The sequence below is a fragment of the Melospiza georgiana genome, chromosome 5, assembly GCF_028018845.1.
Source record: "Melospiza georgiana isolate bMelGeo1 chromosome 5, bMelGeo1.pri, whole genome shotgun sequence".
Classification (NCBI taxonomy): domain Eukaryota; kingdom Metazoa; phylum Chordata; class Aves; order Passeriformes; family Passerellidae; genus Melospiza; species Melospiza georgiana.
Window position 1 is genome coordinate 57,258,019 of NC_080434.1, and position 13,305 is coordinate 57,271,323.

Consider the following 13,305-nt stretch of genomic DNA (forward strand, 5'->3'; position numbering starts at 1 on the left):
AGGAGGGAATCTTGGAAGCCTTGTGTCTCCTGGGGCTGCAGCAGCTTGGCACTTCTGAAGTTAGTGGCATTAACCATCCACCAGTGAAGTGCATAAGCAGCAGTGAGGTTTGCTATTTAATTGAACTCTGCTTTTCTAGCTGTTAATTATACTCCTTGTATGGTTTTTCATGTTTAGCTGTATCATTACGCTTAACAGAATGTTTGTTGTTACCTGCTGTGATCTTGAATAATTCACAGTATTAACATGCAATTAGGGATCATCATAAGTTCTCTCTGGAGAAAACCAAAAGTTGCTTTCCTAGTTTTGTGTATTTGAAGGTGAGTGGAAGGCAGGCTCTGGCTTCTGTGGTCCTTTATCAGAAAGAAAATTTTGAATCAGCCAATAAAACTCAAGTATGCATCTCAAGAGTATAGTATGCACAGTATATTTGAAATATTTTTATGAAATTACTTGCCAAGCTGGAAATAACCCAAGTAAATCAGCCCTGGACCTCTGTAAACAGCAGTGGGTTGTACTTACAGTTAATTGTTTCCACAGATGTAGTCAATGACAACATTGTGTTTATCCTATGTGTTACTGCAGCTCTCATTTCATTTTGTTTCCTTTTCTTGATGGATGAGTTTCCTGAATCTAAAAATAAGATCTTGTTTTCCCATCATGGCAGGGATTTTCTTACATGGGTTTTGTGAGTTGCCCTAGAAACAAGAAAACACTGAAGTTAGGTCAGAAAAATAAGTGTCACGCCAGCCATTGTTGTTTCGGTTTCTTTGGTTCCATCATAATATTGGACAAATTATGTGGCTGAGGAGTCCAGCTGACAGTTGATGCTGGCAGGTGGCTTCTGAACAAAGATAGGTGTGGCATATTTCTTTTGATGAGAAGAAGGTCAGTGGGAATATTAGATGGTGAAAAGTGTTCCTCAGGCTGGCATGTGTTCTGGAGTCACTGCTCCCTGCCAATGTCTGTACTTCATTGCTGTCCCAGGTTTGCATTGACTTCATGTAGTCTGTATCAGCCAAGAACTTTCACAGTGCAAGGATAAATCTTTCTGGCTATCTCCACAGGTAGCTATGAGATATTTTCTCATTTTTCCAAATGATGAAAACCCTGGTCCTCTGAAAGTGAAGCAGACCTGTTTAATGTTAATACAAAGGCCATTGCCAAAGGTTAACTGCCTTCTAAGTACCCAGATTGTTCCCTCCACTCACTACAAGTTCACAATCTGCTTAATATATGCACAGTCAGGGAGAAGCTGTAAATATAATGCTAAAAGCAGACGCTTGGAACTATTGCTCTTGCTTCTCTTCAGCTTATGCAACTGTTTGCAGGAGCTTGTTGCCAACACAACTGTTGTGTCCCAGTACTTTGGGCTTCATCTTCTAAGTCTCCTGAATATGCTGTTCCCATTACAACACTTTGAACAGATCCATGTGAGGAGGTTTTGCAAGGCCAAGTCATTAACTGAAAGCCACAAATACATCACCACCTGCTTAATTCATCAGTCTAGAAGTGAGCTAGCTCATGAAGTTGTGCCAGCTGGAGTCCTGGCTAAAAAAAACCAAAACCCTGGTAACCAAACATTTTGACCCTCAGAAGCCTAGACCTCAAACCCAGATAGGTCATTCCACCCTCTCCCCTTGCAAATGACTGAAGTTCATTCTTTCAGAGGTTTTCCAATGAGTCTTCCTGACCATTCAACTGTACCTTTATGTCCACTGATAGCTGTTCTCATCTGTCTCTTCCATCTGCAACCATAGGCATCTCCCTGCAGACAGACCCAGAAAGTCTCTGACAATAAATAACATTCTTGCTCCACAAGCATTTAAGTCGATTGAAGGTGATGAGGTGATCCAGGAAATTGCTGCTCTCATAAATTCCAGTGTCTGTGCTCGAGGCATAGTGTAATCTCTGGTACTTGTCTGCCATTGTTGATCTCCAAGAACCCCTTATAAAATTATAGCCTAATGCTTTAACAAAGTGTACAAAGTGTAGGTGGGAAGGATGCATTTTATGTAAATTTAGTCAGGAAGTCTTTGAAACTAATTGCTTAAAGTGAGTGGGGAAAGCTGATGGAGTGTGATAGACACACAGAATATTTTTTCTGCTTTTGGAATAGACAGCGTTGATTAACTGGGCTCAGTATAGCACTGCATATATTAACTAAGCATCCGAGTGCTCGTGGATGAGCCTGCTCTGTGCATGAACTAAACAGGCCATGCTCTGGATGTTAATACAGATGTGGATTTAGGGAGTTTTGGTGTTACACTTCTGCAGAGAAAACCATTGGTTTTGGTGAACTTGGTATTGAATTATTGTCCTGGCCTAGTGCCAATTTTTTATTTGTAAAAATGGAATTAGACAAAAAAACCCCAAAAAATCCAAACAAGCAAACAAAAAAAAAAAAAAACCAAGTATGAAGTCATATCTGCAGAATAGACTATTTCTTCTGAAAAGTCTCAGACTTGGGAGTAATGGGAGGGGAATCCTCCTTCACATATGTTCCTCAGCATCAGTACCCCTGAGAGGTGTCAAAGGCTTGTCTGTCAGTCAGCCTGCTGGTTTATGTGCCAAGTCCTATTTGTTCTTTCTGGTTTGTCCTTGTTAGATGTGCTGACTTGTCTGTGAGAACAGCCTCTGATCTTTCTTTAGGGTCATTCTGGACACATCCACCATTCTGCAGGAGATGGCTGCACTCCCTGTTCCTGGTAGATCACCTTGCATTGTAACCATATTTGCATCCTTATAGAAAGTCAGTGATTTCATTTCCACACTAGCTGGAGGCTAGAATTACAAGTTAGAGTTATGAGCTTGATCTAGACCTGGGATATGCATAGATGTCTAGCTGTATTTGATAGCTGAATAAAGCACATCACTGTGCCTGCTGCAGCAGGGCAAAATTGCTGTTCTCAGGTATGCATGTATGTATGTATGTATGAGCGTGTCATGGATCTGTGCATGCTTCCTCTCAGCATGAGAGCTGGGCACTTGCTGTTCCCTTGTGTATCTATCCCTGCAAGATACCTTGACCTAGTTTTAATGGAGAGAAGATTTTTACAACATCTGAGAGTGGATGGACTGTTCCATGCTGTGCCCTCTGGACATACATGTATGAATCCCTGACCACTTCCGTGAACATTTCATTGGGGTGACTGGTGGATGTGTGACAAAATGGAAAAGGTCAAAGGAAAATGCAGAGCAAGAAGCAGCTGCAAGAATATTTGCTGGAGTGAACTCACAAGATAACAACTAAGTTTAAAAGATTATATTAAAATACAACTAATATGAATTAAATCAAAATACCTTATTTCCAGAAACAAAACTAACTTGGATAGATGAGCACTAGTGAATTAAAAAAAATTTAAAAGCTTTATGAAAATGATCCAGTGTGTCTGTTTGGAAGCACTCTGTGGAGAACATGTAATGATTAGAGGTCTTTGGAAAAGCTGATCTTTGGACAAATGTGGTTTCTGTGGGTCTCCCTTAACAGGAAGAAAAAAGATGGATGTGAGCCTTTGATGAGCAGTGCACAAGGTTAGGTAGCAGTCACAGCATATTCTGCCTTACTTATGTGGGACAGAGAGCCAGATGCATCATTGTTACATAAGCCTGCTGACCTGCATATAGAGCTTTGTGGTAATAGGAGTTTCAGAAAAATAAATCCTATCCAATTTAGTTTACACAAAGATAGAAAATCCAGGCATATTTACAATGGGAAACTCCACAAAACATGTTATTCCCTAAGGGGCTTGGTTTTTAAATTTAAATTGGGAGGGCTCAAATACTTGGGACAAAGAGGATAGGAGAGGACACAGTGAATATGATGCAAGATCAGTCTGCTGACTAATGCTACAGTCTGGATTTTTGGAGAATGGGACCACAAGTTGTGTTGTACACCAGCCATAACAGCCTATTATTCAAGTGGTGCAGCATGAAAAAAGTTCATGCCAATTTGCAGAGGATTTTGATGGATTTGTTTAATTTGATTGTATTCTGATTTGAAATGAAAATTAGGGTTTTTTTCCATTCTTAGTGAATAAAATAGATTTTTTTTCTGTTGGAGGGGACCTATGACAATCACCTAGTCTGAAGGTACTGATATCTAGAACTAGAGACATGAGGCTCTGCGGTCCCCAGCTTGAGGAATTCTGTCTGGATCCTCTGGCTGCCTAGGGTGCCAAGGAGTTACACATTTCCAGGGCTCCCAGGCTCTCTTCTTTTCTTTCTGCCTGGTGAGCTAACAGAGAGCTGGCAGCCTTGGAGTTGATGGGCAGAGATACTCTGCTCTGAGTTTCTTGGCATCCTGCCTAATGAGATCTGTAGGGGAGCCAGCAGCTTAGGAACTCTGCAATCTCTGAGATAATCCTGGAGCAATAACTTCTTTCTAACTCCCACTCTCTGTCAACTTGTCAGGAATACACTTGAAGAGGACCTGGCAGGAAATTGAGTGTGATTTCTGCAGTGTCATCAAAGTCAAATGCACCATTAAAAATGTTTCTGACCACTTTTAGTAATCCAACACAGAAATCCTAATATGTCACCTGATTCTGGAGGTCCTGCAGCCCTTTGCTGTTGATATTGTGGGTACAAAGCTCAATGAGGCAGAATAGAGGACAAAGAAATAATTCCACTATTTCAGTACCTTTGAAGTTGGGATGTGGGTCACCTGCAGCTCTTCACACAGCACCAGCCTGCCTGCAGTCAGATGGCCTACAAACCCCAGCTGTCCTGAAGGTATTGCAAGATGTGATTATTCCAGGAAGGCTCTTGACTGACATAGTGGCTAAAATGATGATGCTGGCAAAGTAGAAGAAATACATGTTGGTATCCTGTGTTTTTTCCTTTCTTCCCATGCTTGCTTTAGGATTGACCCAGAGGTGTGTGTCTGAGTAGAGATATTGGTCCAAACAGTGTGCACAGGAGAATTTTCTGGGCACACATGAGCCCCAAGCATGTACTCAAAATTCAGTAGGTATTGCCAATGTGAATTATAGCATCCTAAAGGTTGCTGTAATTTATATTTATAATCTACAGCTACAGAGGGATGTTTCAGCAGCTGGGGAGCCCTGGAAGGTGAGCATCCTCTTGCTTTTCCTAGACATAGAGCTGGAGGATGATGGGCCCTGTGGCTCACTGTCATGACTGTGGCCCCTGCAGGGTGAATTAGTACTAATGATGCAATGCAAAATTGCCCAAATGACAGAGAGAATCTGGGCCACTGTGCTCATCTTGTCTGATTTCCAAATTTTTCAGTGCTCAGGGGGACAGCATTATAACAAAGTTCGAATTCCTGCTATGTAGGTCATATGCTGTGTGCTGAATCCTCCATCACAGGGATAAAGCTGGACCAGGGAAGCTTGATTTGCATCTGTAAATATCAATGGGAGTAGCAGATGTTTTTCTTTTACTGAATAATTTCCAAGAAGTTTAATTAGTGATAAAACCATCTAGGCTTTTGCTGTGGGTGATGCATTAAAATACGATGCAGTAACTGCAACTTAACTGCAATGTGTTGCAGTCATTAAACTCTGCAGTGTTTAGATTTCTGTGGTTGGGCTTGGTTCACTGTTGGTCTGGAGGCTTTGGAAGTGACAAGTGGTGTGTCTGGCTCTGCCATGGAATGTTCAAAAGTACCATCACCCTCCTGATCCTGGAACCACAGCTGTGCATCCTCTGTGCCTGTCTGACAGGGCTGACACACGAATCTGCAGTGGGTTCATCTGGGAACAGAAAGCTTATGATTGCTTACAGACTTGTAATGATACTGCTTTGGTTATTATTTTAAAAAATTAAAATCTAACCTACTCTAGCAGTTATACCGGCATTTTTCAGGACTTTATAAAGATCAGGGAAGGAAAACAAAGCAAAACAGTGAAGTTCAAATACTTGTGTCTTCCTATTTTGCTTTGGGGTGCAGAGCATCTAGAAATCCTCTTCTTCAGATGCTGCTTAATCTGCTCTGGATGCATATACATCATTATTCCCTGCATGGTTGGAGAGGCTGGGCTGTGAGATGAAAAATGCTTTGTTGAAATGTGAATTCACTTGCCTGTTTTTCTTAGGCTGATAGCAGCAAGGCAGACCTGCTGATCACTTACTCCTATGACTGTGCATTTTAGGGGAAGATATATCTTTGTTACTGATGCAGCTCTGTTGTAGCAATTAAAAAAATGTGTCTAAGGAGGAGGCAATAACTCTGAAAGTGTCTTTGATGACTAAACATTATACTTTAAATATGCAGTGTTGCTGCTGATTTTTCCAGTCTCCTGTGAGTCATAAAATCTTGTCTCATATTGAGTGAGCTATTCTTAATGACCTTGACTTAAAAAAAAAAAAAAAGCCTGTGACTTCCCCTAAGTCAAATAATTTAAATTAATGGTTTTCTGTAGGATATTTGAAGTGCTTTTCAGATAATTAAAATTACTGAAGGACAATGGGCAGGTCTGCATTTGCAGGCATCACTGGTGTCCCCAGGACAAAGCCCGTCTGGCCCAAAGGGTGCTGTGCCTTAGATGAATACAGCCCTCAGACTTGTGTGCAGTTTTACCACGCAGATGTGAGCAGAAGTGCCTGGGAGGCTCATCTAGGAAGGAGGCAGCATGTTCCAGAGACTGAAGGGCTCAAACAGCCTCCACTTCCAAGGGCCTTATTTTGTTCTGCTCACAATTTGTGCTCTTCAATCCCAGCAGGTTTTTCATATTGCCATGGCTGTACTTAGAAGGTTCATGGCTGCTACCTATTGCAAATTTATCTGTTCCAGTGGTGTTCTACAGCTGCTCTGTGAGCATGACACTGCACACTGCCAGCAGATAGGAGAGGAGGCAGTTAATATGGTGCAAGATCAGTCTGCTGACTGATGCTACAGTCTGTATATTTGGGGAATGGGACCACAAGATGGGTTGTACACATCTTACCGTGATGATTTCTATGTTAAGGGTGCCTCCCTGAGAAACTGAAAGGGGAAGGATGTGAAATTAACCAAGTTGAACACACTTTTATTGCATTTTTTTGCAGGGCAGGGAGGCTGTGGGACTCTTGTGGGTCAATCTGTCTGTTACATTTTCAGCACTGGAAGGAGCACCGTGTTTAAGTGGGTGCATTACAGCACTAAAGCACACAGTGAATTATATTAAATTTGAAGTATTTGTTGTGGGTTGTTCCTGCTGTCTGTTATTGCAGGTAATTTCTTAATAATACTCACTTCTTTAACTTCAGCAAAACATGCACATGATGGAGGTTTTCTTCATTTTTAACTTGATAAGATAATCCTTCTGGAATTTGCTTTTTCATTGTACTGGGTTGCATTATTGTTGTGAGATGCTTCTCAAAAGCAATGTGCCTGATACACAGAAGGTACCACTCTGCCATCATATTTTGACATGTCACACTGTTACTGTCTCTCTAGTATGATGTTAACTCATTTACATTAGCTTTTAAATCTGTTATGATTGTCTTAATGGGATAAATGTAAATAACATTAAGTTCATGTGCATAATTTACCACAAAAAACTCCTGCATTTAATAAATGCTGTTATGTTTACAAGGCTAATAAAGGCTTGGAGCTGTCTAAATGAGGCAGTGACATTATAGGAAAATCAAATCAGCAAAGTAAATGGAGTCCTGTGGAAGTTCCCTTGAATACAAAGGTGTTTTAATTGTTTCTTATTTTAAATTGGAATAAGGCCACTCTTTGATAAGGACTAGCACTGGATGAAGACTATCTTTAAAAAAAATCCAGATGGTTTTTCCTTTTTTATGTGTGTGTTCCAACAATCTGTGATCAATCTTCAAGGTTTCCTAGTGTGTCATTTTAAATTGCTGAACTGCCTCATATCAGCACATTTCACCCTGAGCCTCTTGGCAAGCTAGCTATCCTTGGCTGCTTGTTGGGGATTTTGGGTTAGCAATTGATCTCAGAAGTGTGTGTATGTTACTGCTGTTACTGCCTCCAAAGTTGTGGAATATTTGATGAGTTGGAGGTTAGACATCAGGGATCTTCTGCAAGCATTTGCGTCTCAGAGCTGCAAAGGATTGCAGGGATATTGTTCTAGAATATATTTTTTGAAAGTGAATATATTATATATATATTGATAGGCCATTAACAGAAGATATTAACTCCCAGAATGACATTCAGCACAGCAGTGAGTTCAACTGTCCCTGCACATCTCTAAGATTCACATTTGCAGATCCTCTTCACTATGGTCACCCAACCTTAATTAAGACTCCTAAGTTGTTCTTCTCCAAACAGTGTGAAAATGAGTCTGTGTGTGTTACATTTTTATTAAGAGCTCTGTAGCATTAAATAGCAGCTCTGCTTGTATTGTTGTATATTGCCCATATTCTACTGTTGATGAAAATAATGCATTTTCCATTGAGTAGAGTAAGACAAGGCTCATTTATCATTCATGAATGCATTTTTCCAGAATTACACCATTAGTTTGATATGAAAGAAACTGACATAAAGCCAGAGAAATTACGTTGAATGAGATCTATATATGTAACCTTTTCTAGTATTTTATACCTTTATTAAGCACAAGAATGTAGAAATATATAATACAGTTTTCTAACAGAAGAGAACATGATTTATTTGGGGTTTTCAGTATTCATGGTTGGTTAGTTGGTTGTTGGGTTTTTTCCCCTTGGCTGCAATTCTTTTCCTCCAAGATATATGCAAGCTCTGTTGGCCATTGGTTATGCTTGGGATCAATATGTCTTCATTGAGAGTTTAATGAGATTCACACCTCTTGAGCTGCAAAGTGAATCCATCAAATAGAAATGCATTTTAGAAGCAGAAATTTGTGAATGAGAAGACTGCACTGAATACTACTTGATCTTCTTTTTTTTTATCAAGCACAGAAATCAAATGTTTTTGTAAAGACCATGCTCTTAGTTATATAGCATTTCTTTACCAAACAGCTGAGGCATCCCATGTGTATTATTTCAAAATGCAGCTTTCCAACCTTTCCTTTTTGTAATCACTTTCGTTTTTTACAGTTTTCCTATTTGCAAGTAATCAGGTTTTTTTCTAAATGATGATGTTTCTATTTTAAAGTAAGGTACCATAAAACACATATTAAACAATTTATGGTAGATAATTTCCTGTTAAAGTGTGTGCTTGCCACAGACACGTTGATTTTCTGTAATTAATAGAAATTATAAAATGACTGGATTCTAATGATGATATAATTTAGACCAAGTAAAATATCTGTACTTACATTATAATATCTTAAAGAATAGCACAAGTACTCTTGCCTGACATTTTCTTTCATTTTGCGACTCTAGCTCCTACACAGTGATAGAAACCAGTGGTGCTTCAGTGGTTCTAAAGAAAGGATAATTTGTGACCCTTGCTAAGGGCAGAGGCACAGCAGAGTACTTTTTTATATTTACAGCAGAAACTCTTTTTAGGTGTTGCATAGGATCCTCTTCAAATATTTTTTCACAAATAGCAAAAATATGGATTTCTTTGTTGGATAGAAAGAAAATTTATCATTTCCTTGAATTTTGCAGTTTCTTTTACTTTAAATACCTCTAGTGCTGCAAACCAATGGAAATGTGGTGTTTCTGGCCCTGCACATCAGGGCTGAGGTATTGAGCAGCCACTGCTGATTTGAGATGTTTGATGCTGGGCTACACACTGGGAAAATGTCCCCAGTATGCATTGACTGATATTCTGAAGTCACACTTGGGCAGTTGGAAGTGCATGATGGTCCTCCACCCAAACCCAAACTTCAGATATCAGGCATTATGTGAACATGTTTTTACAGTGGTGTCACCATGTCTCATGTCTTCTTTCAGATGACCAAAATAAAATAACACCCTCCTTTTACTATTTCTGTCTTCTAAATGGAAGGAACTATTTAACTTCAAATTCTTTGTGTGCATTCATTACAGGTGGGCTCAATGATCTGAAAAGTCTTTTCCAATCTAAATGAGCACAGACACTCTCTGAGATTTCAGGATTGTGTGTACAGTCCTGCAGCTCTTAGTGTTCTTCCTTCCAGATGTTGTTTGTATTTAAAGTCTCTATATTGGCTCGTTCCTTTCTGACTTTGGTGCACACTCTGAAAGTTTTAGCAAAGCTTTTACTGCTGTACCTTCTTAATGGGAAGAAGATGACATCCATCCACCTTGTGCTCTGCAGAGGATGGAAACCATGGACCCTGGCAGGGGCACAGAGCTCTGCTCTCCAGGCAGCTGGAGTGGAGGAGTCCAGCAGGATAGCTGTCTTTAGGAGATGGTCAGCACCAGTTTTCTTCCACCATTATGAGCTCTCTAAGATTCCTTAAAAATGATATTTTAGATACTTGAGGGAGCAGACTGCTTGTCCTGTGAGAAGAGACTAAGGGGTCTAGGCTGGTTCACCTGGGGAAGAGCCAGCTTTGAGAAACAGAATCACAGAGCAGAGAGAGCCAGGCCCTTCACAGTGATGCATGGTGACAGGGTGAGACACAGTGGGCATAAGATGAAACAAGAGAAGTTCAGACTGGACATAGGAAAAGCATTTCCCTCATGAGGACACCCCAGCAGTGGGACAGGCTGTCCAGGAAGGCTGTGCACTCCACCCCAGGATTTATTCAAGCTTTGATTAGGTAAACCCTGAGCAAACTGTTCTGACTTTGGAATGACTCTGCTCTGAGTAGGTTGATCTAAATCACCTTCTGAGGTTTGTCCTGTGGTCTTACAATTTCCTGACACTTAGCACAGGATGAACAAGTACAGATATGATGGATTGGGAGCAGCTAGAACAAAGAAATGCTGGTGCCTCCCAGAGGTGGTAAAAGATTGGAGAACATCAAGTGAGTGCATGAATATGGATCACTGATCTTTGTTATGCTGGAAGTTATTTGGTCCTGGCTTAGAGAGTAGTGCACAGTCATCACCTTTATGTTTCAAGGTTTCCTTTGAGATTCCAGTGTCACAGAGGAATCAGTTTTGTTTAATGACCTTCTATATTAGCAGCTTTTTGTGTTGGTGACTAAAATTGATTTTGCTAGTGATGTGAAGGAGCACAAACCCAGCCTCTGCATCACTGCTCAACCGTGTGCTTTAGTCCTGCCAAAGAATAGGAGGCCAGCAAATTTCTGAGCATCAGAAATACCCATGCTAAAACTCTTAGGTGCAGTATTGATAAATACTCACCTGGATTTTAATCTCTGTGATGCATGGTTAGAAACTGCACCTTTGTGCTTGAGCCCTGGAAATGCTTGGTCGATATTTTTCTTTGGTAAAGTAACATCATGAAGACCTTTCTTATTTTCCTCAAGCATTTCACAAGAGAGAATTTCTCCCTGACCAGAGTAATTACAAAACAATTCAGCAGTGGTTTATGTTCCACACTTCTTAGTTAGATAAGTGGTATGAAAAAAAAAGTATAAGAGAAGGGTGGAGGATAAATTTGTCAGAGAAATAAAACTGCAAGGAACAAAAGGTTTCATAAAGACTTCTTGTGGACAATGAAAGAAGGGGATGGATAATTCACATAAGAAGGCACAAGGATAGACAAAGAGGATGAAAAGAATGAAAGAGAAAGTGAAGAGTCTGACAAAAGAGACTGAATAATTCGCAGCTAATGTTTTGAGGAAAATATAATAAAAATTGAAGGAAATATTATGCAAATAATGATTTTACATTTGTAAATTTTCTTAGTCTAGCACTGCATGTTTGACAAATATTCTTTGAACCCAATTTTGGAAAATTAGAGAACTTAGTTTAAATTTAAATTGATGGATAACAAAAGTAATGATCACTAAAGTGCAAACAAATGTAGGTTCACTGAATAAATGAAGTTTGAAACAGATTTCCATTATTCTAGCCACATCAGTTTTCAGTGATAGTTTTTCAAGGATAGTTTTCCATTACAACTATCCCTGATACTTTAAGGACATTCTTCCTTTTGAACAATAAACTGACAACTGGTAACAGTGGGTAGCTCCTCTGCAACCAATTGAGGAACTAAAATTGCAACCTCTCTGTCTTCTAAAATAAAGTTAAATTTTGGGAGAATCTAGAGACTCACCCTCCTGATCCTCTCCAGAGCTTATGCACAGTGACAGGGTCACAGAAAAGAGACTTCATGTATGACTGGAATAGACAGGGATGTGTTTCAGACTATCCCAAAATGCAAGGCCAGCTCTGCTGGTACTAAGTCATACTTCTCTTTGTAATGTTAGTTAGAAATTAAAAAGTACCCTTGGAAGATGTGGATAGCAAAGGCTGGAAGTGGGTTCTGTTGAGTGTTGTTTTGATTGCACTTAGGCTACAAAGACATTAATCAAAAAGAAGGTGATCTATGGAGACACTAGTAGTGTTCCCTTTCTTTGCCTGGAAATAAGAATGAACTGCAATGGATTTTCTTTGTTTGCAGTACAGCCTGGACTTTCCTAAATGATGCAAAGAGAAGGAATTCCAAACCAAATTTTGTTTGGATGCACCTAGAGCAGAAGCAGAACTAATGTATGATGTCTTAGGAAGGCTGCAGAAAGCTTCTGGTGTTGTTTTGAATGAAAAGCAAGTCTGAATATTTACTAGTTTCTGATCCAGGATGGAGAGCTGAACTAGGGAGTATGCAAGGGCTCTAAATGCCTCTCATCACTCAGAGTCATTGATGTCCTCCTGCCCAGCTGACACTCTCCTGGATCAGTGACTGACTCTTGCATATCTCACTGGTTTTATGTCCTACAGTAATCAATCCAGCTGCATCTCCAAAAATAATGTCTTTCCCTTTATTACTTTGCCTTGCTCCTCAGAATTTTTCTTCATTTCTGTTCTTCATGCTTGGAAAAATCTTTCCACCCTGAAGTATAAGCCATGAAGGCTCTTTTCTTTCCTGATTTTTAATTTTTCTCTTTTGAGGGGCATGTTGGTGACTGGGATGCATTTTAGTATTGACAGTTAATTACCAGCATTTATTATAATAATAGTTGCAATATAATATTTTTAACAAAATTATCTATGCTATTATCATCTCCTGTACTCCTGATGTACTAATGTGTGTGTTTCTCCAGTACATATCAAGTTTTAGCCAGAGTTACGTTTGCAGGCAGTGCATCACTGGTGATGTTTAACACTAATAATGACAGCTTCACTGGAAATTGTAAAGCCTGAGAAAATGTTTTGTAGGCTTTGAAATTTAATATCTAAGGAAGGACGCAAATGTTGATTATTTCTCTGAGAAGAGTCATAGAAACAGGACTTACTTGGAAAGTTGGATTTGTGATGGCTGTCATCCCATAAGTTGAACTTTATCCATGATACTTCTGTAGATTCCTGCCAAGTGGGTTATGGTTGGGAAGATGGCAGGGA

The 13,305-nt window shown here is 39.7% G+C and overlaps 1 protein-coding gene across 7 annotated transcripts in view; it reads left to right on the plus strand.

Annotated features, from left to right (window-relative positions):
* JAKMIP1 (janus kinase and microtubule interacting protein 1) overlaps window positions 1-13,305 on the plus strand; it is a 226,327-nt gene that overhangs the window by 209,526 nt on the left and 3,496 nt on the right. The window lies entirely within an intron of this gene.